The sequence below is a fragment of the Symphalangus syndactylus genome, chromosome 22 (assembly GCF_028878055.3).
Source record: "Symphalangus syndactylus isolate Jambi chromosome 22, NHGRI_mSymSyn1-v2.1_pri, whole genome shotgun sequence".
Classification (NCBI taxonomy): Eukaryota; Metazoa; Chordata; class Mammalia; order Primates; family Hylobatidae; genus Symphalangus; species Symphalangus syndactylus.
The window spans coordinates 74,047,030-74,072,700 of NC_072444.2; the positions used below are offsets into that span (position 1 = coordinate 74,047,030).

At 40.1% G+C, this 25,671-nt stretch overlaps 1 protein-coding gene and 1 pseudogene across 1 annotated transcript in view; one reads left to right on the forward strand and one right to left on the reverse strand.

Moving 5' to 3' along the window:
* LYPD6 (LY6/PLAUR domain containing 6) overlaps nt 1-25,671 on the forward strand; it is a 142,890-nt gene that overhangs the window by 11,591 nt on the left and 105,628 nt on the right. The gene's annotated exons all lie outside the window — the stretch shown is intronic.
* On the reverse strand, nt 23,560-23,686 carry LOC129472776 (uncharacterized; annotated as a pseudogene).

The window sequence follows — 25,671 nt, forward strand, 5'->3', positions numbered from 1 at the left end:
AGGCCCCACCTTCAACACTTGGGATCACATTTCAACATGAGATTTGGATGGGATACAACACCCAAACCCTATCAGTAGGTAATTTCTATTTTTAAAAAACACAAAAGTTTAAGGAAGAAAATAATCATTCCCCATTTTATCACACAGATTTAATTATTCATGTTTGATTTCTTTATTATTTTAATGATATTCTTTTTCTCCGTGTCACATGGTGGCTACCCAGTTACGGATACAGCATATGTTGAATGTATTTGATCCTTATCTTACTAGAGTAAACCAGAGTCCAATATAGCAAATTTACTATGTATAAAGATGTACACTGTTCTTCTATGCTACTGAAAAACTCTTTCATCAATGGTCTCCCATATGGCCTCCTATTTGTGGAAGGGAATAATGTGCATAGTTAGGGCTGGTATTTTTTAAACAAAGAAATAGACAAGGCTAGATCTGTTTAATCTCTAATGGCCAATGTTCTTTCTGTTCATTCCCATAGATTAGAATCACAGCCAACTGGCTTAAAATGTTGTTTTAAGGAGCACCAGGTGAAAGGTGGCCAGACCAGCATCAGCTCCCCACAGTCCTGATAAATGACTCAGGGTTTAACTCCTCCTGTTGCCAATGTTGTTATTCTTTGGTAAGGTGAACCAGGCAAGCAAAAATCAACATGGTACAAAAAAATGTTTCTCACCAAAGCTATTTGGTGACTCAACTTTCTAAATGACTCAACTTTCTGCATTTCAGAGATAGAATAGCATTTTAAAGACATGTGCTGTCTATAATGGTACTTTCTTCTCAGTTGGGAACTGTCTAGGAGAGATCTGTGCTAGAGGAGACAGTTTTCAGCTAGGACATGCAAATTCAAGAAAGGTCCAGTGCCATAGCGAGCAAACTCATTTCGTATAGCTTCTGGGCGGTTCTGGCATTGCATGTGGGTTTAAGATCTCTTCTGGAGAAGCAGTGTACTGAATAAGATCGAACGTGGAAAATGGAAAGGAAGAGTGGGCAGAGAAGAAGGAGCTAAAGGACTTTTAATAAAGTATCATCTACTTTATAATAGATTAAAAAAAAACTTTTCGATCCTATCTGATTCCTGTCCTATCAGAGAAATCCCTAAAATGAACAAATTTGAGGAGAATGAAAAACATCCATCTGCCTTAAATTATCTTCCAAATTTCTGCCACTCCCAGCTTCAAAGCCACTCCTTTGGCAAGTCTTTGATTCAGCCTTGGAAGATCACTGTTAAAAGGCTTCCGTGAGGGGAAGAAGTCATGCTCCTTAATGAATGAATCTGAGCTAGGTAACATCCTCTTCCAGTAGGCAAGTGAAAGCTGGGGGAATATGAGTCCAAGCAAGGGGATTGAGATGGGGAAATAGAGGAGGTAACTTTTTCCTTGTAAGGTGTGGGTGGAAAGGAAAGATGTTGAGATCTTTACTTGTTTCCCACTTTCATCTAAACTCTCATCATGCTGTTTGCTGAATTATCAACCACCAATTAGTGGTAGGTTTTAGGCCAAGCCAGTTAACTTCTTTGAACCTCAGTTTCCTCAAAATGATTGCATAAGATCAGCACTTCCAAAGGAGGGCCTGTAAGGAAAAAAAAACTGGTTCTGCGGGATATTGCAGGAAGAAAAAACTGGATTAAAAATGTTTTTTTTTTTTTTGAGTTGCAGGACTTTTAGAACATTTAGTAACTGAATGTTCACTCTATATATCTGAAAGAAGGTGTAATATGTAATATTCAGTGACTCCCAGACCTATTTGACAGTGATACTCATTTTGAGGGTTCATCTTGAGGGTCAGTGTTTTCTGCAACACAAAATATTGGACTATCTGGTGTCTGACGTCCTTCTGTGTTTTAAATTCTGTGAATGTACAATCAGTTTGTCTCTCTTTCTATTTCTTTCCTAGTCAGTCCCCTTACCTCTTACCTAGAACTGTTTTTGTGTTGCGTGTAAACCATTTGATCAAAAATGTACTCTGTTAGAAAATCTCTGCATCTACTTTAAGAGAAGTGCACTTTGAGATAGTGCAAATCTGCAAGCTATGCACTTTTCCCTTTTATTTTTATATTTTAGACTACATTAAGTCAAAGGCAGTCAAAAAGCAAACAATGAATTCCCCAAGTGCTATACCTCCCCAATATCCTAATAAAAATATTGAAACATTTATACTAATAGAGGGGATAATATTTCAGAAAAGAACAGTTTATAAAAGACTCAGATTTTATTCTGACAGAGGCATTTCTAAGCAAAGCAGGGCAATTAATCATAGAGCTGTAAAATAAAGATGAAAAGATGAGTACTGAATATATAGAAAATGTGCGCTATTCTTCCCTTCATCTTTAGAATTACAAAATATGTTTATCACCCCTTGCCTTACAAACACCAATCTTGAATTTTTTATTTGGCTTCTGCACCAGATTCACCCTTGACTTGATGAGGAGCAGGTAAAAGCTGAAGTGCTTTGTGGGAGTGGGTGCGGGAGTGGAGGAAGGTAAAGACATCCAGGATGTGGGATGGCTGTGTCTGAATTAGACCTCCTCCTACAAAAATAGCTCCTCTTCCAGAGGTTTTTTAAAGTGAGGGAATACAGGGTGGTCATCTGTAATCTCTTGAGTCGGAAAGAGAAAGAGGCAGACATAGTGTCTCGTGCCTATAGTCCACCTACTTGGCAGGCTGAGGCAGGAGTAAGGATTGAGTCCAGGAGTTTGGGGCTGTAGTGTGCTGTGATTGCACCTGTAAATAGTGACTGCATTCTAGCCTGAGCAACACAGTGAGACTCCATCTTTAAAAAAAAATAAAAAGAGAGTAAGGATTCTCACTGAGACACCCCCCGACCCCATCTCTGAAAAAAGAATGAAGAGTAAGGATTCACCCTGACTATTTTTCATATACTTATTGTTGCATGTTGTGAATTCTCTGAAACTAGAGCAATCTGAATATCTACAGGTAACTTACAGGTAACCTACAGCAGACATCTTACTGTAGGCTATGTGTTTGGTTTGATTGTCTGTCGTCCACCCTTAAATTTTTTTTTTTTTTTTTTTTGAGATGGAGTCTCGCTTTGTCGCCCAGGCTGGAGTGCAGTGGCGCGATCGGCTCATTGCAAGCTCCGCCTCCCAGGTTCACACCATTCCCTGGCTTCAGCCTCCCGAGTAGCTGGGACTACAGGCGCCCACCACCATGCCTGGCTAATTTTTTTTTGTGTGTGTGTATTTTTTAGTAGAGACAGGGTTTCACCGTGTTAGCCGGGACAGTCTCGATCTCCTGACCTCGTGATCCACCCGCCTTGGCTTCCCAAAGTGCTGGGATTACAGGTGTGAGCCACCATGCCTGGCCTTAATTTAGATTTTTAAGAGTATTTGTCAACTTTTCTGTTATTTGAATTCAAGCTTGCCTCTGATGAAACATTAATATTTCTATTTAGTTTTCCTTGTCTTGTTTAAAAAATTGGAATTTGTTGTGTACATTTGATTATATATATTTTAAAACTCCAAATTGCATTTTGAAATTTGGCAGACAACTGGTAACTATATTTTTCTCAAGTGATAAAAGATATATTAATAATATTAGCTTTGCTCTGAGGTCTCGTAGGTCCGCAGCCTCCTTGAGTTGCCTTAGAGAGGCTTCCAAACTGCACTGCACTCCAGTTTTTGAATTCAACTCTTCCATTTATAGATGCCACCTTTACTATTCTCCTAAACATATAAACGATGCCTTAGTTTACTAGTCTCAAGCCCTGGCAGAGAATAGATGCCCAGTAGATATTTGATGAAAAGACTCTCCCTACTTGATCAGTGTTTCTTGAATAAATGAATAAATTGTTAATGATAAGTGCTTATCATTCCAGTAATGTAGCCACTGCCTGGCATCTAACACTATTTTTTAAAAACAGTTAAAAAATTTTTTTGTAACTCACAAACTTGATGTTAATTAGTATTTAATGTTTGTTTTTCTATTTAAAAAATGCATAAAGTTAAAATTATTGTACATAAAAGTTTTTATACAGATTTCACAAAGCTGAACACGTGTCTGTGCAGTTGGTTCTGTACTGCAGCAGCTCAATGAACTTGGAAGAGACCTGAGTCCTCTCACGTAGGACTGAGTTGCTCTTTATGGGACTGAACATAAGTGCCATAAAACCACTTGGTAGGGTTTGTTTTGGCATGTTACAGCATTTCCCCTCGGGAATGCTCAAACGTTTTATGGATGGAGGATTTCCATAAAGTCTTCTACATAACCTTCAAGTCATCTTGTGTGAAAAGAACTTAGTTTGCATTTGTTCTGCAGATAATTGTTGATGTTTGATAGGTAACACTCTGGATGTGTAGAAAGATTGAGGCTTTCCAGCCACTTCTCAGACTTACTGACTAATAAGTCTCTGTTATTAAAAAACTGGTTTTGTTTTTTTGTTTTTGGTGACGGAGTCTTGCTCTGTCACCCAGGCTGGAGTACAGTGGTGCGATCTCAGCTCACTGCAACCTCTGCCTCCCGAGTTCTAGCGATTCTCCTGCCTCAGCCTCCCGAGTAGCTGGGACTATAGCTACATGCCACCACGCCCAGCTAATTTTTGTATTTTTAGTAGAGATGGGGTTTCACCATGTTGGCCAGGATGGTCTTGGTCGCTTGACCTTATGATCCGCCCGCCTTGGCCTCCCAAAGTGCTGGGATTACAGGCGTGAGCCACTGTGCGCTGCCTAAAAACTACTTGTTTTTCTCACAGTTCTGGAAGCTTGGCAGTCAGAGGTCAAGGTGCTGGCACGTCTGGTGTCTGGTGACTTGCAGATGGCTGCCTTCTTACTGTATTCTTACATGGGGTGGGGTTGGAGGGGAAGGTGAAAGAAAGAAGAGAGGGCGAGAGAGAGAAGAAGAGGAGAAAGAGGAGGAGGAAGAGGAAGAAGAGAGAAGAGAGAGAAGCAAGCTCTTCTATGTCTCATTAAGCGCACTAACGCTATTCAAGAGAGCCCACCATCATGACCTCCCAAAGGTCCCATCTCCAAATACTATCGCATCACATTGGGATTTAGGGTTTCGGTGTATGAATTTTGGGGGACACAAACATTCAGTTTATAGTACGTATCATTCTTTTTTAGGATGGGCAGGGAAGAGGCTCCTCGTCTCTCTGTGGCATTCCCCCTATTTCCCCAATTCCCTAACAATTTGACCAAAGCCATGACCACCATCATCACTTGACAAAATGGAATTGATTTGTTTAAGCACTTGTTCATTTTAAGAATCAACCTAAAGGAAGAAGAATTCAAGTTACTTGTTTGGGGGTCTGGCATTGAAATTTTATTTGCTGTAATTTTATCCCCAAAATGACAGATTCCTTTTTCATATTTTTTGAGTGGGTATTTGTGTCATTTTTTTGGCAGCACTTAAGAAACTATCTCTTATTGGTGATTTTGAGAATTGTTCATACTTGAACAGAGATTATGAGCTTAAGTTTAAATAGCTTTGAAATCTTTAAAAAATAGTTACATCTTTTAATTGCATCAACACTGGCTATATTTAACATGTCCAACTATTTAAATGACCTAATATTTTATATTTGCCAATGCAAACATAGCAACAATGAGGCAACAAGTACTCTTTTTCTGGGCCCTACCCAGGGATATAAAAAAATAGAGTGGAGCTGGGTGTGGTGGCTCAAGCCTGTAATCCCAGCATTTTGGGAGGCCGAGGCAGGTGGATCACCTGAGGTCAGGAGTTCAAGACCAGTCTGGCCAACATTGCAAAACCCTGGCTCTACTAAAAATACAAAAAAGAGAAAAAAAAGAGTGGAAGACACAGCAACTGTTCTCATGGAACTTGGCTTCTCTCCCTGTCTCTCTCTTTAAATACCCAAGGGCCAACTTGTGCCAATCATAGTTCTAGGTGGAAATACAATAATAAATGAAATGGATAAAAGTCTCTAGGGATAAAGCAGTGAACAAAAACCACAAAAAATTCCTGTCCTGGTAGAGCTTACATTCTAGAGGAATAGAGGCAGACAATAAGGAAATAAATAAGAAATGTGCAGTATGTTAGGCGGTGGTAAGTGCTATGGAGAAACCAAAGCGAGGAAGGGGAGAGGAAGTGCAGGGGTGGGTGAGAGGCAGCTGGTACCTTTAACTGTTGTTGTCATGGATGACTCCACTGTGAAGGTATCACATGAGCACCTGGACCAGGTAAGGGAGAGAGCCCTGAGGACCTCTGTGGGAGGAGCCCTCCAGGCAGAAATGCAAAAGTGCTGTGGTGGCCTCATACCTGGCTTGCCCTCCCAGAAGGCGGGTAAGCAAGCCAGGAAGAGTGTAGTAAAAAGTCAAAGATGTGAAGGGCAGGCTGTCCAACATGCAAAAGCCTTGGAGGTTATCACACTATGTTGACTCTTCCCCCACTCTCTTCCTTCCTTCCTTTGTGAGTTGGGGAGCCATTAGAAGATTCTGCACTGAGGAATGACCTGATTAAATGATTTTAAAGATCACTGGTTACCGTGAGAATAAATATAGGAGGGCAAGGTTGGAAAGAGGGAGACTAAATAAGAGGCTGTTGTAGCAGTCCAGATGTTGGCTTAGATCTGGGTGGTTGCAGTGGAGATGCTGAAAAAGAGCATGGTCTATTTGGAAAGAGTGGAGGAGAGATCTCTGAAGGATAGGATGTGGAGTATAAGTGAGAAAGCAGTGTCAAGCATGCTTCTAAGGTTTGGGGCCTGATAACTGGAAGGATGGGGCTGTCATTTACTGAAATGCAAAGACTGAAGAGGAACAGATTTGGAAGAGGATCAGATCAGGTGTGCACGCCTTAAATTTGAGACACCTGTTAGGCTTCTAAATGGAGAAATGGAGTAGGAGGTTGGGAATATGAGTATGAATTCAGGGGAGACGTCTGTGCTGAAGATAATAATGTTGGGAGCATCATGATCTCAGTAAAAGCCATAAAAGGGGAGCAAATCCATGAGAGCGAGGAGGTGAGATCAGTCTGTCAGAGACAGAGTGAAGACAATGAAGTTGGAGTTGCGTGCTCCATTATTATTTGCTGTAGGTACGGAGAGAAGTAGCAATTTGTGAGCTAGAAGAACTGAAGCAACTTTCGTGAGAAGTGTGGGACTTGGACTGGTCCTTGCAGATGGTTAGGATTTGGAGGGGTAGAGAAAATGGGGAGAGGGCATTTTGGTTAAAAGTTACCAGAATTAAACAAGTGCAATATGAGGTAGTAAGGGAAAACACACCAAAGTCATGATGGGATTTTCTCATGTGTGGAAGGGGTAATACTTGAAGATTTTGTTCAGTCTGTTTCCAAGGATCATGATACGCAAATGGTGAAGAGACTTGGGTCCCATTAAATTTTTTAACATTTTCCAATACTTCGCTAACAGCTTTTCCTCCTTACCCTTGCGGCTGGTGCTGCCTTATATTTTGTGGTAACTTGAAACTGACATGTGGGGAATTTTAAGTACATATGTTATCAAAACAGATGTTTCACAGACTTTATAGACTATGAGGAGGTCATCTTGTCTTTCAAAAAGCAGCCTGGAATTTAAATTTAGTTCCTCTTAGAATTTCATGCTCCAAAGTAACTATATGAGAAATTCAAAATTTATTAGCAACTTTCTCTTGTCCTTAGATTTTAGAGAGATGGCAATTTCATTAAACCTGAAAAAAATATATATATGCTATGTTACCTAGAGGCAGATTATTGAATAGCTTTACTTGTCTGGTGATAAATCTAAGGTGCATGAGTATTTTAATGCTTTCCCAGCAACTTTGGAGTTATATTTTTAAAAAGGAAAAAAATCAGCAACCCTGCAGTCCTTTTTGATACAAAGTAACAAAGCAAAAATGAACCTCATGAAAGAATACAAAGGATGCCAGCTTCAGAACAAATGGTTAGAGACATTTTGCCTCTTGTCCCCTCTCCCCACTTTTCCCTAGAATCTATATGAGAATGAAGTGTTGTTTTTATTCTGGGTCAAAGTTTTTCATGGAGTTGCAAAAGCTAAGGACTTTGGCAGAACTCCCTGAAGTAAGAGCAAATTATGCATTTTGTTGTTCATTTTCCTTAAAGAATGCCTTTAAAATAACGTGGTGTTAATTGTTTGGCATAACCAGGTGTGACATTCCATATCCCCATTTGTTCTTTGGGTTTCAAGGAGGTGCAGAGTACAACTCCTGCAGGACTTGACAGTTTATCTGTGTCCCTTGAATCCTGCAGGTGTTGGCTGGAGAGTAGCAAGCAGTTAGTGGCAAAGGGGTTTATAAAGAAACCCTGTGGACCCTCTATTGCTGTCCAGTAGAATTTTCTATCCTATTCTTGGTGACAGGAATATTCTACGTATGTACTTTCCAATATGGTAGATGCTACCTATATTGGCTACTGAGTACTTGAAGTGTGGTTAGTACAGTTGAGGAACTGAATTTTGAGTTGATTTTGTTTTAATTAATTTAAATGCAAGTAGCCACATGCAGTTAGTGTCTCCTGTGCACTTGTTTTTATTCTGTAAATAAAATAGTGACTGCACAGCCAAAGCTGACAGCTCATCTTGGGCTTTCTGGAGCACGGAGTGGACAGGTGCCCACACTACCCTTGCCGGGGCCTTCCTGCCATCCTGCTGAGTGTCCACAGGCAGATCTTTCACACAGGGACATGGCAGCGCTGAATTTCCAGGAACTGGGCAGTATACAGGACTTTTTGAAATGCCTCCCTCTTGTCCTTCCCAGAAGTGGGGAGAATGAATAAGGAAAGGCGGAATGACATTGGATGAGATGAAGTCATTGTTATGGTCTTAAAGACTTTTTCTCACAGAGATATTTTAAAAAATAGCCTAGGCTGAGTATGGTGGCTCACGCCCTTAATCCCAGCACTTTGGGAGACTGTACGGGTGGATCACTTGAAGCCAGGAGTTTGAGACCAACTTGGCCAACATGGTGAAACCCTGCGTCTAATAAAAATACAAAAATTAAATGGGTGTAGTGGTGCACACCTGTAATCCCAGCTACTTGGGAGGCTGAGGCATGAGAATCCCTTGAACCTGGGAGGCAGAGGTTGCATTGAGCTGAGATCATGCCACTGCACTCCATCCTGGGTGGCAGAGTGAGACTCCATCCAAAAAAAAAAAAAAAACAAGCCTATTTGAATATTTTATTACTGACTGAGAATTATCCTAGGCCGTAGATATTAGAGGCAACATTAGTGCATACTCATCTTACTGGTGTCTTGAAAGTGAGAATTCTGTGAAGAACCAAATTTCATACCTGGAGGAAGATTGCATGTTCATAAGGAATATTCTCTAGATTATTATTTTAAAAATTTTAAAGTGGATTATTGAAGGTCTACCATGCACCGTCACATAAATACAAAATGTGCATGTATTGTTCCAGGAAGTGGGTTATTAAAGAAAGGCATAGATAGCACAGGACAGAAAAATGATGAAGATTGGGTCACTGTAAGCTAAGGAAGGGCTGAGTATGTGACAAGGACAGGCAATGGGCCCTGCCCCAGGATTCTCCAGAAAGCAGTTGCTGTTATCGAAGTGCCGATTAAAATCACACTTCAGGAGCACGGTAGGTGGTGCAGGATATAGGAGGTTTTTTTTTTTTTTTTTGAGACGGAGTCTCGCTCTGTCGCCCAGGCTGGAGCGCAGTGGTGCAATCTCGGCTCACTGCAAGCTCCGCCTCCCGGGTTCACGCCATTCTCCTGCCTCAGCCTCGCCTGCCTCAGCCACTACAGGCGCCCGCCACCACGCCCGGCTAATTTTTTGTATTTTTAGTAGAGACGGGGTTTCACCGTGGTCTCGATCTCCTGACCTCGTGATCCGCCCGCCTCGGCCTCCCAAAGTGCTGGGATTACAGGCGTGAGCCACCGTGCCCGGCCAATAGGAGGTTTTTTGTCTCTGGCTGGTCTACACCAAAGAAGTTGGCCACGGTCTTACTGCTGCTGTGGTGAGCTGCCCCCGCCCTGCCCCAGTATCAGAAGCTGTCGCAGTTGAATTTGCTGAGAAAGGTGTTGAAAAAGATTTGTTGGTTGATATTTCTGTGGACATTCTGCCACTCTCACTCGTAAAACTAAATGGAGCTTATGTGCCAGGGACCATGCTTCATTTGCCATCTAAATGAGGAGGAAAAAAATGTGTACATGGAAGAAGAACACTAACGATAAAAAATGCTACAAGATAGATCCCCAATGAGTGGTGCAGACAGTAACTGCCATATCTGATAGGTGTCTTCAAATGCATAAAGGGCTGGCAGGTGGAAGAGGTGTTAGACTTATTCTCTGGGGCTCCGGAAGGCAAAACTGGTGGTATTTCTCTTTAATTAAAAAAATGATGTTTGAAGGCCTATTTATGTAGAGTACTCTGGGGAGAGAGAATGATTTAGGAGAGGACAGCATGTGCAGGATATGAAGATGTGACAGTGGCTGCAAATTACAGGGAAGTTCATTCCGGTGAATAGAAGGGAGAGCTTCAGAAAACACAACAGGCTGCTTGCTATGAGGAGGTTATCTCCCTTCTTCGGAGGTGTTCACAAAGAGACCTTGCCTACTGGCTGGGAAAGGGGATTCGTACTGGTAGAGCAGGGGTCAGTAAAATCTGGCTGGCTACCTCCTTTTGTGAATAGAGTTTTATTAGAACTCAGCCATTGCCCATTTGTGTACGTATCCTGCATGGTTGGTTTTGCACTACGATGGTTAAGTGTGTAATTGGGACAGAGATCGTTTGTTCCACAAAGCCTAAAATATTTGTTATCTGGCCCTTTATAGAAAAAGTTTGCTGGGTCCTACATAGGATTGGATTTAGAGATATGTAAAATCCTTTTTAATTTTCTGGTTGTAAAGGATTCAGAAAAGAAGACAAAAGCCTTGTGGGAAGTCTGAAGAAGGTTTCTCGCAAGATGGGAACTTTCAGTTGGGCCTTAAAAGAAAGCACTTGCTGGGCCTGGCAGAGGAGGCCTGTCCTCATGGAACCCTTGGGCAGATCTCAAGAGGACTGCATCTCTGGTCCTTGAATGCAGTGTACAGACTCATTCCAGCATCCATGCATTCATTCATGCATTGTGACTCCAGCATATTGCAGGCCAATGTAGTCATCTAAAAACACTTCTTTGCCTGCTCTTGGTAAAGTAAGCACAAATTCTGGCATGAGCTGTTGGCATTTTGATACTAACTTTGCCAGAATGAAAATGCTCATAAAGTTCAATGTTTATCATTGAGTTTTACAGAGTTATTTTATTTTAAGTATAATTGTCTCACCTAGACACAACTTAGAATTTATTTATATATTCTGCTTAATTGTAGGATGTAAGAAATGATGGTTCCAAAACGAAAACCTCACTGTATTTGCAGGAGATGCAACTCGGAGTGATAAGGATAGGATGATGCATATTACTATTCGTGCCTTTTTAATTGATTAGCCTTTAAGGCTTCTGCAAGCCTTTAAAAGTTGTTTTGTCAACATTAGACCAGCTGCTATGTAATTATGGTAGCTCTTCTTGCAGTTAAATTCCTTTAATAACTTGTTCAATCTGCCGATGCCAAAGTGCTTTGAACCTGTGATATATACTATGGAGAGCTTTCGTTTTTACTTACAGATGGTTGGTGCCATTTTCTGGGCAACTCTAGAATTTTCACAGAAATTTTAAAGATGAGTTACTTCAAAATGGGAGGCAAATGAATTTGAACATCAGGTTACTCCTCCCCCTATAAAATTTGTTCATATGTGATTTGAATTTTGAACTTGGCTCATAACAACATAAATGTGCTCATTAAAAAAAAAAATTCCACCTTGAAACCTTTTTAAGGCTCTTTTCTCTGACTCTCCAGCTTGTAAATTAAATCAAATCTTTCTGGCACCAGAGAGATGACGGTGGAAACAGTGGGCCTGTAACAAAGCTCACTTGTTAATGAGGAGCCACAAAAGGGTGGTTCTGCTTTCCATTCAGGGGCTGAAACTTCACTCAGAAAACTGAGTGTGAATTTAGCGGTGCGTGAAGTCTGGCATGAGAACATATAACTAGTGATAGGGTCTGGTGTCAGAAAGATACAAACAGAAGATCCTGTGTTTGTCTCCTCCCAGATTCACCCATCCTTCCCCTCACATTGGATTGTACTGGTGGATAAGGCATGAGAGGTGGGAGCAGCAATGATGGTGGCTGTAGGGGCTGCCCCTGTTAGTTCAGGCCATTTTGGTGGCTTCTTTCCTATAGCCAGTTTTTTCCCCCAAGATGGAGTCTTGCTCTGTCACCCAGGCTGGAGTGCAGTGGCATGATCTCAGCTCACCGCAACTTCCGCCTCCTGGGTTCAAGCAATTCTCCTGCCTCAGCCTCCCGAGTAGCTGGGATTACAAGTGCATGCCACCACACCTGGCTAATTTTTGTATTTTTAGTAGAGACGGGGTTTTACCATGTTGGCCAGGCTGGTCTCAAACTCCTGACCTTGTGATCTGCCCACCTCAGCCTCCCAAAGTGCTGGCATTACAGGCATGAACCACCGCACCTGGCCTCCTATAGCATTTTAAAAGGCAAACCATTCAAAACAGAGGTGCAGAGCATCAACACGTGAAGGAATAAGAGATTAGACCAAGCTACAGCAGCTTTCTATGGCCCCATTATTTAATTTGTATTAAGGAATGCACCTGTGTTGTTGGAACCCCATGAGACGAGTCCGTCAACCACCTGCTCACCTTTTCACTGTACAGCATAAGAGGGCTTGGAATGCAATTAACCTTATACATTGTGAAAAAGCCGACATGCTTCAAGCTTGAATAGAAGTTCAAGAATATTAATGACCTGCAAAATTTGAAGAAGCAGCTAACCTTGGCGATATTGGCTTACATAATGGTAGGGCTAGTCAAAAATTGTGCCTCCTGTACTCACTCACAATGTGCAGATTTGTTTGCCTTGAAAGCTCGTGAGCCCTGAGAATTGGGGCATTTAAGAGTTTGAGGAACCATAGACTTATGAGCGTAGAGCACTTGTGGTGTTATGAAGTAGCCAGTAGAAACTCAAATGAAGAAAACTAGAATTTATTTAATTAAAAGTTGTTTAATTAATTATATTTTTTCCTATGGGATAAAACTGTTCCTGGTAAATGGCTTAATCTTTTCAAAGTTACATTAAATGTTAATCTGGAGTGTTTTTAATATTGCAGGCTCATAGAGTTGTGTATCAAGATGTGCCCAAGAAAACTACCATCAGTCTCAGCATTATATTTCTAAATATCAAAACTTGCTAGTGTCAGTAGAAGAATACATCTTTTTGGTAACATCACCTTTTGCTAAAATGCATAGTTTACATTGATATGATAGGAATTAAATCAGCCTCAGTTGCCAATTCTAATCAGCTGCATGAGACATGGTCTTCAATTCATCTTATCTCATAAACATTAGCATTTTATATACTTTGTCAATGTCTTGCATACAGTTTTAGAAAATTAGAAACTTTCAGAACTTCTTTGAGGACTTCAAAATTGTTTTTGTTACCATTCCAAAATAATCTTATGTTATCTTGAGATTGCATTGAATCAGAGAGGAGATGTTGGCTTTCAGACCCGATAGTCATAAACCTACATACATACATATGCACATATATCCACATATATGAGTAATCAGTTCCCAAGGAACCTAGCGGTCAGCAAGACAAGGGACTTGCGTATACTCAGATGACCAAATGTCATGGAGGTCTTTACTTCTCAAACTAGTCATCCCCTTAACTCTCCTATTATGTTCAAAGGTACCCAGGAATAAAATCTTTTTATTTTTCTTACCACGTATGTAGAATCTTGTTTGTAAGCAGCAAATACCTGGCTACCTGGCTCAAATTAACTTAGGAGCATTAATCTCATGTATGGGCCAGAATGTATCTTTCTCTTTCACTTGACTTACTCTCTGTGGACTCTGTGGGGATTGGCCTTTGCACTCTGGGTCTGTGTGCTTGCCTAACAATAAATGTTTATGGTGATGAACTGTGCCACCCCTCTGTTATGTTATTAAGTGTAAAATAAATTGAAAGAAGAGTTAAATAGTCAAAATGCTGGAAGAACAGGGCAGTAGCAGGGACTTGAGAGCATTTAATACTCTTTCCCCACCTTTTTTTTTTTCTGTTACCTTACTGGTGTCGTTCTTTCTTAATGCAAAACAAGTATTCAAACAAGGTGGGAGTGATGTCCTCAGATGCTGCTGAAATATACACATCTCTTAGTTTATGCCACCATTTAGGACTGACTCATGCTTTCTCCAGTACTAGACTCAACAATCCTAGGGAAGAAAGCTCATTGGCCTATCTTGGGACAGATATCAACACGGACCAATAAGTTGTGGTTGGAGGTAGGACCACATTGTACAAACTTATCATTGGTGACCTCTTTTCTATGTATTAGTAAAAGAAAAATCACTGTGGGCTGGAGAAGCTTCAAACACACGAGATGTTTTCCTTCCCTTCGTGGACACATCACCTCAGTCTTCCAAGTATGACTACTGGCCTCTTCTGGATGTCTTCTTTTTCCCCATTACCTCTAGCCTGAGTGCCATTTCTTTTCGTGATTTGGTAAAGAACTTGGGGCAAGACATATTGTAGACAGGAGGAGAATTTCTGGGTTGTTGATTTAGAGCAGATCTCTTCTGATCCCTTCCCCTGAGCCCAGTACCCCTCATTTACTTTTTGTCATGCAGGAGGAAGTGGCAACTCAGGAGAAGGCAGATGGAAAGGTTAAATGGTGAAGCTCACAGTCTCCTTGGCCAAGGAAATAATGCCCTTTCCTTAAAGGCTAAATGTTTTTTCAGGATGAGTGGATCAGTGGAGTCCAAATATTCTTGACTACTGTAGGAGATATTTGATTCTTTATGTATGTATAACATATGTGTAATAGTTGTAGATAAAGCAATTTTGATTTTTCTTTGTTTACTGATTGTTTTCATTATCCAAATTCACTTGTATGTACTTTTAGGCTGAGAAAGTTTTCCAAACCATTTTAACATGCAACTCTTCAAAAATTTACTGGGATTCTTTGTGTTTGCTTAAATAGGAGCCATTCTGTCTTTTTTCCCCAAGTTAATGGTGCTAACTCACTTAATGTTCTAATTCTGACAGCCATTCAGTAGTAATGCATTTCCAAAGCAGTTGCAGTAGAATTTTAAGCCTTGTATTTTTGGCTCCTACTTAGTTATCTACCCTGATTGGCATTTAACCATTGAATTAGATTTTTCTTCTACTGAAGAGAGCTTTATGAGCTTTAACTTCAAGTGTCTGTGTCACAGTGTGATTTGTTTGCATTATGATTGACACTGAGTAAGCACGTTTTGCAGGAAAAGGCATTGTCTTTTAGGATCGAGGGAGGATTTGGACACATAGTCTCCTGACACTTTTTTCCAGGGTTCCATTTAATAGTTGTGCACATCAGTAACAATCTCACCTGGCACATGTTAACATGGTTACTTTATTTTTGCCATCAGTAATGATCATATTCCCTGAGAGCTGTTTCTCTGGGCCTGTTGACTGATATGGCCATAAATATATCCCCAAAGGCCAAAACTGTACCTGTTTCAGCACAGATGAAACAACAATAAATGTCCCACTGTTTTAGTATTACAAATTATAATCTCACTACAGCATGAACTTTAAGGTGGTGATAGTTCAATTTCTACTCTTTGTTTTTGACATGATGGTATAATAAATACAATTTAAAAACATTTTATTCAGTTAATTTTCAGTGACCATTTTGTGTGCCTGGTTCATTCTGTGCTCTCTAAATCATGAAATACATTTCTTTCTTTCTTTTCTTTTTCTCTTTTTTTTTTTTTTTTTTAATACAGAGTCTCACTCTGTCGCCCAGGCTGGAGTGCAGTGGCACGATCTCAGCTCATTGCAACCTCCGCCTTCCGGGTTCAAGTGATTCTCCTGCCTCAGCCTCCTGAGTAGCTGGGATTACAAGCGTGTGCCACCATGCCTGGCTAATTTTTGGATTTTTAGTAGAGATAGGGTTTTACCATGTTGTCCAGGCTGGTCTTGAACTCCTGACCTCAGGTGATCCACCCGCTTCGGCCTCCCAAAGTGCTGGCATTACAGGCATGAGCCACTGCACCCGGCTGAAATACATTATATTTCAAAAATAGTACTACCTTTAGAAGTTCTTACCTTTGTTAATAGTGAATAAACAAAGTAATGTTTTCTGGACCTATACATGGATTTTGAAGATATCCTTGCCTTAAAGGGACCAAATGATATACTTGCTGTTTCCTCCTATTATCATATTCATTCACTCAATCAGCAAACATCGATTATTCTACCTCCGGGAACCTAAAACATCCTAGGGACATATAGACAAGTAACAAGTCTTTAATAAGGAGTTAGAGAAATCATGACATAAAGTACAATGGGGACACAAAGATAGGGACTGGCCGGTTCCATTCAGAAGATAACTAGAAGATAACACTTGAAGTAAGCCACTTATGCTAACTGGGTGTGCCCAGAGAGGGCCAGAAAGAAGGCCAAAAGAATATGAATCAAGTCCTAGAGCATAAAGCAGCATGGGCAATTGGGGGAAGTTGTTTGTTTAAATTTAGAGTCAAATGTGTAAGAGAGTGAGTATCTAGAAGTGGGACACAAAAAAGGTGGGATAGAGCCTAATCAGAGATGAATATGCAAATATGTATATTTTCTAAATATATATATATTTGACTAGAATTTGAATTTTATTCTAGATATTAGTAGTTTTCCAACGTTTTTGGTTTACAGTATTAAATTTAAGAGGAGGATGAATATTCCTGTGATTGTCAACTTGGGGAAGTACCAGAATCTTGTTGGGTGGAGGACGGGGCACATTAATAATTTTAAAAACCCACAAGGTGATTGTGATAAGTCCTTGCTTTCTCTCCATTGAGAATTATTGCAATGGGCAGTGGAAACCACTGAGTTTTAAGTGGAGTCCTTAATATCAGTGACCTCATTAAAGTACTATCTCAATTTATTATTCTTTAAATAAAACAATTGAAAAATATACTTACCTCCTCCATCTCTATGCTCCAATGATCCTCTATGTAATTTTTCAGTATCAAATTAAAAAAAAACTCATTTGTTGTGCTGTTGGCACAAGCATATTTTAAAGGAGTGTTTGGGAATGGAACATAAAACAGAAATGGAAAAAATATTAACATTCTATATGTCTGTCTTTGATTTCCATGCACGTCTTTGATTTTCATGACCCAGAGCTTTTCTGAGATTCCTATGGGGGTGTCCAGGCTAGTGGGAGAAGCAGCTGGAGGAGAGTATGGCAGGCTGAGTGCCTGGCACACAGTAGGCACACAATGATGGCTAGTGTCTTTAGCTTCTCCTTTTAAACTTTATCTCTTTAGTTGAAAATTAGGAGCCACTGGATTTTCTGTTAGTGGCTGATGTCAAGAGTGGCTGAAAAAAATGTTTGAAACCGAGGAGAAAATAATGTCTCAGATATTAGACACATATAAACATTAGAAGGGAATTTAATGATTATCTCGTATCCCAACCTTCTGCTTCACAGATGGTGAAACCAAGGCCCTGAGAAGTTGAGTGACTTGACATCACAAGGCTATTAAATGACAGAAAAGAGCTAGAAGCCAGGTCCTTTAACTCCTTCATGTCTCTCAGACAGCAGATGGCATTTCTTCCTGTTTTTTCTTTTTCTTAGAGTTAACTCCATGAAAGGTTCTAATCAGCACATCTAAAACATAGCCCTTCATGTACTTCTTCCTCTTTCTCTGCTTTTTGTATCCCTCAATTACTAGAAAGGGATCCCAATCCAGACCCCAAGAGAGGGTTCCTGGACCTTGTGCAGGAAAGAATTTGTGGCAAGTTCATATTGTAAAGTCAAAGTATGTTTATTAAGAAAGAAAAGAAACAAAAGAATGGCTGTTCCATAGGCAGAGCAGCGGCATGGGCTGCTCACCTGAGTATACTTACAGTTACTTCTTGATTATATGCTAAACAAGAGGTGGATTATTCATGAGTTTTCTGGGAAAGAGGTAGGCAATTCCTGGAACGGAGAGTTCCTCCCTGTTTTAGACCATATAAAGTAACTTCCTGACGTTGCTGTGGCATTTGTAAACTGTCATAGTGCTGTTGGAAGTGTCTTTTAGCATGCTAATACATGATAATTAGTGTATAATGAGCAGTGAGGACGACTGGAGGTCACTTTTGTCACCATCTTGGCTTTGGTGGGTTTTGGCTGGCTTCTTTACCACAACTTGTTTATCAGCAGGGGCTTTGTGACCTGTATTTTGTACCAGCCTCCCATCTCATCCTGTGACTTAGAATGCCTTAACCTCCTGGGAATGCAGCTCAGTAGGTCTCAGCCTTATTTTACCCAGCCCCTATTCAAGATGGAGTTGCTGTGGTTCAAATGCCTCTGAGACCTCAGTGGCATCAACATCTACCATGCACTTGAGCTAGTCATTTCAGCATCAATTTTGTCTCCATCTCATACAGTATTCAGCTAGTCATTGAGTCCTGTTGATATCACTTTGGAAATGTCTCTCACATCTATCTTTGCTTTTATTTCCTATATTACTTCCTTAATTTAGTCTTTACTCGTTTTGTTTTTTTTTTCCCTCTGGAGTATTGAAGTAGCTTTTAAATTGGGTTCTGCCTTCGGCAATCCACTGTCTCCACTGCCTCTGGAGTTTTCTTTTTGAAACATAAATCTGAATGATGGGTTCAGTAGCCTTCAGTGGCCTTTCATTCTATTGAAAAGTCCCTTTCTCTAGCTGTAGCCTTTCACAATATAGCTTTGATGTCCCTTTTCAACATTTTCTTCTGATCATTTTCTACTCCCTTTATCTGCCAGACTCTGATCACACCAGCCCATTCAATGTTGCTAATTTTTCAATGTACTTTCCTGGGACACCATCACCTCAGTTTGAGCACATATCAGTGCTCAATTCTAGGCATGTGTAGGAGAAGAAAAGTTGTTTTCCTCTGTTCTTTATAGTTCTTAGTTGGGGTGGACCCCTGTAACAAAAGACAGATTAAGATGAGAAAAACAAGTTTATTAACATGTATATTTGAAATATACATGGGAGATACCCAGATAAATGAGTAAATCTCAAAAGGGTAGATTTGAATTCAGGCTTAAATACCATCTTCAGCTGGAACAAAGAAAGCTGTTGGGGGATACAGTTATGGGAGGTAACCAGGAAAAGCATGAGACACAAGGGTAAGATTCCTTATATAGATTTAAGTCAGTGCCTTCTCCATTAATACAAGTCTCTAGTGATTTAGAGTCGTCTTTCCTGATGCAGAGAGGGTGACACAGTTACAAATAGAGATTTCCTTTATAGATGTAAATTTTCCTACAAAAGGGTAACTTCTACTCTGCTTTTATAGCTTCTCCTGTATTTTCAGTGTTCAAAATAATCAGCTTGAAATAATCTTTATGCCAAAGAGGCATACTTTGGGATGGCATATTCTGGTCTCTTAAACACACATCACTTTCTTTGAGTCCTCCTTTCCTTTCTTGGTCGAGATAAACAGATGGATCCTCTGTTACCCACAGAGCACTTCGTTTCTTCTCTAACCATACTGAGTACTGTAGTCTGATGTGCATGAGAATTAATTTTCTTTTTGAATATGTCTGTTTTATTCAATAGTTTGTGAAGTCCTTGAGCTCAGCAGTTGTATCAAATTCATTTTTATATCCTTGGTACCTGTGGTAAATTGAATAATGGTCCCTTATAGATTTTCATATTCTAATCCCTGGAACCTGTCAGTATGTTACTTTACATGGTAAAAGGGATTTCTTAGATGTGGTTAAGTGAAGGATCCTGAGATGGGGCTATTATCTTATTATCATGGTGGAAAAAGGCAGGAGGGTTGGGGCAGAGAAGGTGATGTGATGAGAGAAGCAGGGGTAGAGAGGGGATAGTCAGAAGAAGCAGAGGTTGCAATGATGTGCTTTGAAGATAAAGGAAGGCACCATGAGCCAAGGAGTGAATGTAGCCCCTGGAAGTTAGAAAAGGCAAGGAAGCTCATTCTCCCTTAGAGCCTCCATAAGGAATGAAACTGTGCAGATGCTTGATTTTAGCCCAGTAAGACCCATATTGGACTTCTGACCTTCAGAACTTTGAGATAACACATTTGTGTAAGTTTCGAGCTACTAATTTTGTGATAATTTGTTACAGCACCAATAGGAAACTAATACAGTGGAGGAGAGGAAAAATATTTTTTTCTCTACCCATTGTAGGTTTATGGATGAGGCCTCTATGACAAAAAACAGATTAACAAGAGAAAAGCATACAAATTTATTTAATAAATTTTTATGTGACATGGGAGCCATCATAAGGAAATTGAGACCCACAGAAATGGGTAAACCTGAGTATTTTTAGGCTGGGTTTGATAGTGAGTGGATAGTTGTGGAGAAATATGATAGGATAAAAAGGGTATAATGTAATGGGAATACATTGAGGGGAACTTAGAAAGGTCTATTTGTTCAGATTCTGCTCCATAACTGTCTTAATCCATTTTTTGCTGCTACAACAGAATGGCTGAGACTGGGCAACTGATAAACAATATAAGTTTACTTGTTTCATGGTTCCAGAGTCTGAGAAGTTAAATATCAAGGATGTGGCATCTGCTGGGGGCCTTTCTGCTGCATCATCCTGTGGCGGAAGGTATAAGGGAAGGAGAGTGCATGTGAGAGAGTGAGAAGTGAAGGGGGCTAGAACTCATTATATTCTTAGGAACGTACTCTTATGATAAATAACCCACTCCCAAAATAATGACATTAATCCATTCCGAGTCACCTCTTAAAGATCCCACCTCTCAACACTGTTGCATGGGAGATTAAGTTTTCAACACATGCAATTTGGGGGACACATTCAACTCAAAACAGTGACGCTTCATCTTCAGAGACAAGGATGTTCCTTTTCTCCTGGTATAGGGAAGCACCTCTTAGATAAGGGTCAATGATCGGCTTCAAGGGAAAGTCAGAAAGTCCTTCTTAGGTTTTTTGACCAGCTTCAGGGGAGAAGTATGGGGGCAGGTCAGAGAGGCCTTCCTGCTACTGAAGGAATTTTTCTCACATTCCTTTAGCCTTAAAGTTTCACTATGCCAAGGTGCCATATTTTGTGTTAATATGTTCTGAGCCCCATCAACAGCACTTACACACATGTAACATGCAGTTGGGCTCAGTGTATTTGCATCTGACCTTGACTAATCAGAGAATTGTTCTCGATGCCCATGATGATCAAAGCTAACATTTATTGAACCTTTTGCTGTGTGCCAGTCACTGTGGTCAACATTTATACTTGATCTTCATCATCACCATATGGCACCATTATTATGCCTATTTGGCAGATGAGAAAACTGATGCACAAAGTGTTTTAATAATTTTCCCCCAATCACACTACCCAATAGGCGATGGCCCTGGGACATGAAAGTGAGCAGTCTGGCTCCCAGGTCTGTGTCCACAGCGCTCTATCCTGCTTAGTCATGTTCTCATGTCACATATGTGCAATTTATGTGTGCTGTCCTAGTGTGATATGTCGTGAAGAAAATTGGAAGAGCTAGATTTGAATATTGATGCCTTCAGTAATCAGTTGACTCTGTAAATGTGGGCAAGTCAGCTAACCTAGATCTGTGTGCCTGTCTTTGTTAAATCGTTCATTTTCTGCTTACCTTATGGGGTTAATATGAAGACTGAATGATAAATCACATGGTAAAGTGCTTTGAGAAACAGCAGGCACTACACATATGCTATTTATAAGTATATATTTGGTTGATGTAGATCTTCTGCAGATTTCCTCATAGCAGGATTACCTGGCTGGTCTGACTCATTGGGTGGGTAGGGGCTTAATAATATTTGGTAAATGCATTTGATAAAAATGCTCTTTTGCCCTCTTAGTTCTCATTCTCATATTTTGGGTTGTTGACACTAAAAATCTGAAAGCTCAGAATTTAGTCTCCTTCATAGAACTTTATTTTCTTTCCTACTTTTAAAAAATGGGCCTTTCTTATCTCACTCTTGAGCTAATATTTTTATCTTGTAGCCCATAGGAAGGTAGGACTTACAGAAGATTTGCAGTGATTTCAGCAGCTTTTCAGAAGGGCTTTGAGTGAACAGTTAATCTCTTGAGAATGCAAAGTCATTTGTGGTGGAGAATCTTAGGCCAGTGTTGAGTTGCAAATCCTGGGGAGGCCTGACTCAAGAAGATAGGGAATTTAAAAAGAAAGCCAGTGAAATACATTTGATTTTCTTTCTCCCTGTCCTGCCCTAGCCTGCAATGTTACTTATTCCTTTAAGATGCTTTAATTGCTAATTGTCTGCTGTTTGATTTTGAAGTTAGTTGAGATCACCAGGATGATGGAAGGCCTGACCTGACCCGACCTGAATTCATTGGCAAATTCTCAACTTTTTGAAAAATTAATGAGTTTTGGCTGAGATGACACCTGACTTTTTGCAGCATCTTGTTTTGATTTATTGTTTCTTTTGTTTACTTGTCAGATATTCCCGACCACAACATGGATTTACAGAGTACAAATTTTTTTTTGCATGTTTAAAGTTAAGTCAAGCTATCCTGATTGGTGCAACATACAGACATAAAATGATACTTTGAGGGGCATCCTTATGGATACATTTTTGTTCCTCTCTCATTGTTTCCCTGGGATGAATTCTTAGACATAGAATTACTCCAGGAAGGGTACCAACTTAAAACATTAAAATCAAACCAAACAAAAAAAAGATACATATTAATAGATTATATTCCCTAAAGGCTGTACTAATTAACACTCCCACCAGTGGTGTATGAGAATGCATATCTCACGGCAACTTTGTCAGTGTTCACTTACTCTGTAGCATTTCTGGAGTACTCACAATCTTGAGGTTCAGACGTGTTTCAGAAGTTTTCAAAATCACCCCAGGTGATTTGAAGCTGAAACCACTGGTTTAGTTAATAGGAGAAAAGCATTCTCTCACTATCTCTTAGTGGTCTGAATCTCTCTCAGTATCCCCTTAAAATAGATCAGTCACATTAGGTCATTGGTGTGTTTTGCTCTACAGGACATACTGTTGCTAATGGGCAGCCCCTTCATCAGTCTAACACTCTCTTGAACCACTAATTCACAGTAATGTCACCTCTAGGCTTATTAATATAATCTTTTGCCCATGCAAAGTTCTCCAATGTTCAGATAATTCTGCTGGATGATGTTACCTTTCAACCGAACCACATCATCTTGTTGGCAAAGCACTTCACGAATACAATCTTATTTAACTATTGCAGGGACCTCGGAATTAGACATTTTCATTCTACTTTTACAGAGAAAGGAAAAGGAACCCAAATAAGTAGCTTTTCTCTAAGGTTGTGCAACTTATAATCACATGTTAGGAACTGACTCAGTGTAGGTCTTCTGATTTCAAGTTCAGAGTTTCCAATCCTGTGTCAGTACCTGTCTTTGGCTTTCTCTAGTTCTGCTGCTTTTTTAATACACAAATTGATCTGGTTATTGGATTGTTATTAAGGTTTTTTTTTTTTTAGTGTCTGCACTTCTTATGCTTATTTTCTTCTCTGTACGCTCATTTAGAATTCTACATATTTACAGCTGTGTTTCTCAACTTTTATTTTTCTTATTGCTACTCCTTCCCTAGGAGAAAAATTTAATTTAATTTACATTCTTCCTAATGAGAAAAATTAAGTATTAAACTGGTAAGAACAGCTACTACACTTGATCTTATCCAAAAGGCTGAGAAGTGAAGAGAAATTAAATATTAAGGAATAAAATTTTGACAGGTAGGGTTGAGTCTTGGAGGACCACAAACTATGATGTCTGATATTTTTGTTCCTCAACAACCAATTTTAATCTTCTTGGGAGTTCAAAAATGCTGTTACTGGACACACCAATTTAGATGACTAACCCTGGCTATCAGGGCAGAGAGGAGAGCTGTTGAACATACTGATGGATCATATAACCATATGTGTGCAACTAGTGGAACACATGACACGGACGTTACTCTCAGCTCACATCAACTAATGACTTACAAGGAAGCTGTGCTTCAGTGTGGGTGGCTAATTATTCAAACATGCATTCTGTATGATTAAACCACATGGAATTTCACATTTGCTTTTGTTTTCCATATATTTTATGGGTCATATAGATTATATGTCCACCTTTCACCCACTGCCTGCCTTTTTTATTAAATATGAGCTTTGTATAAGGCTTTTGTCTACTTTGATCACAGCTCTGGGCTGAACTTTTAGATTCATTAGTCTCTGATTTGTGGCAGTTACCTACATTTTTACTTACAATTTTAGATAAATAAATGCCGGCATGTTCACGGGCAGGAAAACACTGCATTGGTAGATAAGGGCCATTCCATGCTGGGCTTGACTGGTTGCCATCAACTCTGACATCCCCGACCCCTTGGCAGGGAAAGAATGTAAATGAGCGAGAATAAAGAGCCCCAGGTAGCTTCTGTTTGTTTTTACAAGAGAGCCAGAGCCAGGTGAGTTGGGAGAGTGCCAGATATTATAAACACAGAGCCAGAGAAAAGAACAAGGATGGCAAGAAGAGCCCAGGGACTGGGGGAGGTGCACTTGCGGGGAGTGGAGGTTGGCCCAGAGGAAGGTTTTCATTCATTTCTATGTGTAGAATTTTTAAGATTAACTTGCTAATTTTTTTATTGAAGTCAAGCAAGATTTTAAGTCATTTATCAGGGCTCATAGAGTACCTATTTATAGAAGTCAGAATAAAAGTAAATGAACCATGAATGCTAACAGGCATCTAGCAAATTTAATAAGATTTGAAAGTTAAATAAACCAATGGAGCCTGCAGATTTTCTCCAGGGCCCCTTTACAAGTTTTAACTTTGTTTCCTTTTCCCCCAACTCATTTGACACACTGTCTTGTGTGATTCTTTTAGCCTTAGCTTGTAGAATACTGAAATGATTTACGAGCCTGTTTTTAGAGGATATTTCATTTTTAGTTAAACATGTACATGATGATGGCTTCCTAGGTAACCTGCTGAAAAACAAAGTTGTTGTTTTTTTTTTCTCTTTTTCAGGTGCTAGACTTTCAATCAGGATAAAGGAGATTGTATGAATTATCTGTTGTTGCATAACAAACTGCCACAAGTAAAACAACAAGTATTTATTATCTCAAATTTTGTATGGCTTAGGTGGGTCCTGTGCTTCAGGGTCTCTTACAAGGCTGCAATCGGTTGTTAGCCAGGACAGGGATCTCATCTGAAGGCTCAGCCAGGAAAGATCCACTTCCATGCTCCCATGGTTGTTGCATCATCCAGTTTGTTCAGGGCTTTTGGACTGAGGGCCTCAGTTTCTAGCTGCTTTGGAGGCCACCCTCAGTTCCTGGTTACATGGGCCTTCTCAACATTGGAACTTGCCTCCTCAAAGCCAGCAAGAGATACAGTCTGCTGGAAAGACATCCACCATCTTTGCCATATTCTGTTGGTTAGAGAGTCACTAGTCCAGCCCACACTAAAGGGCAGGAGATTAAACAAGCGTATTAACACCAGATCGAGGGGCACTTTAGGATCCTAGGCCGAGGAGGTATGTGACTCCATCCCAACAAGCCTTTAGGATCTTAGATTCTTTGAGAGAAGAGACCTTTTTTTTCTTAGTTAAAATATTTACAAAACCTTTGTGAGGTGGTAGCTAGCACTTTGTGCTGAACTGGCTTGTGGAGCCCTGGGCTAGACTGTGCAGGGCATGAAAGACCAGCCAC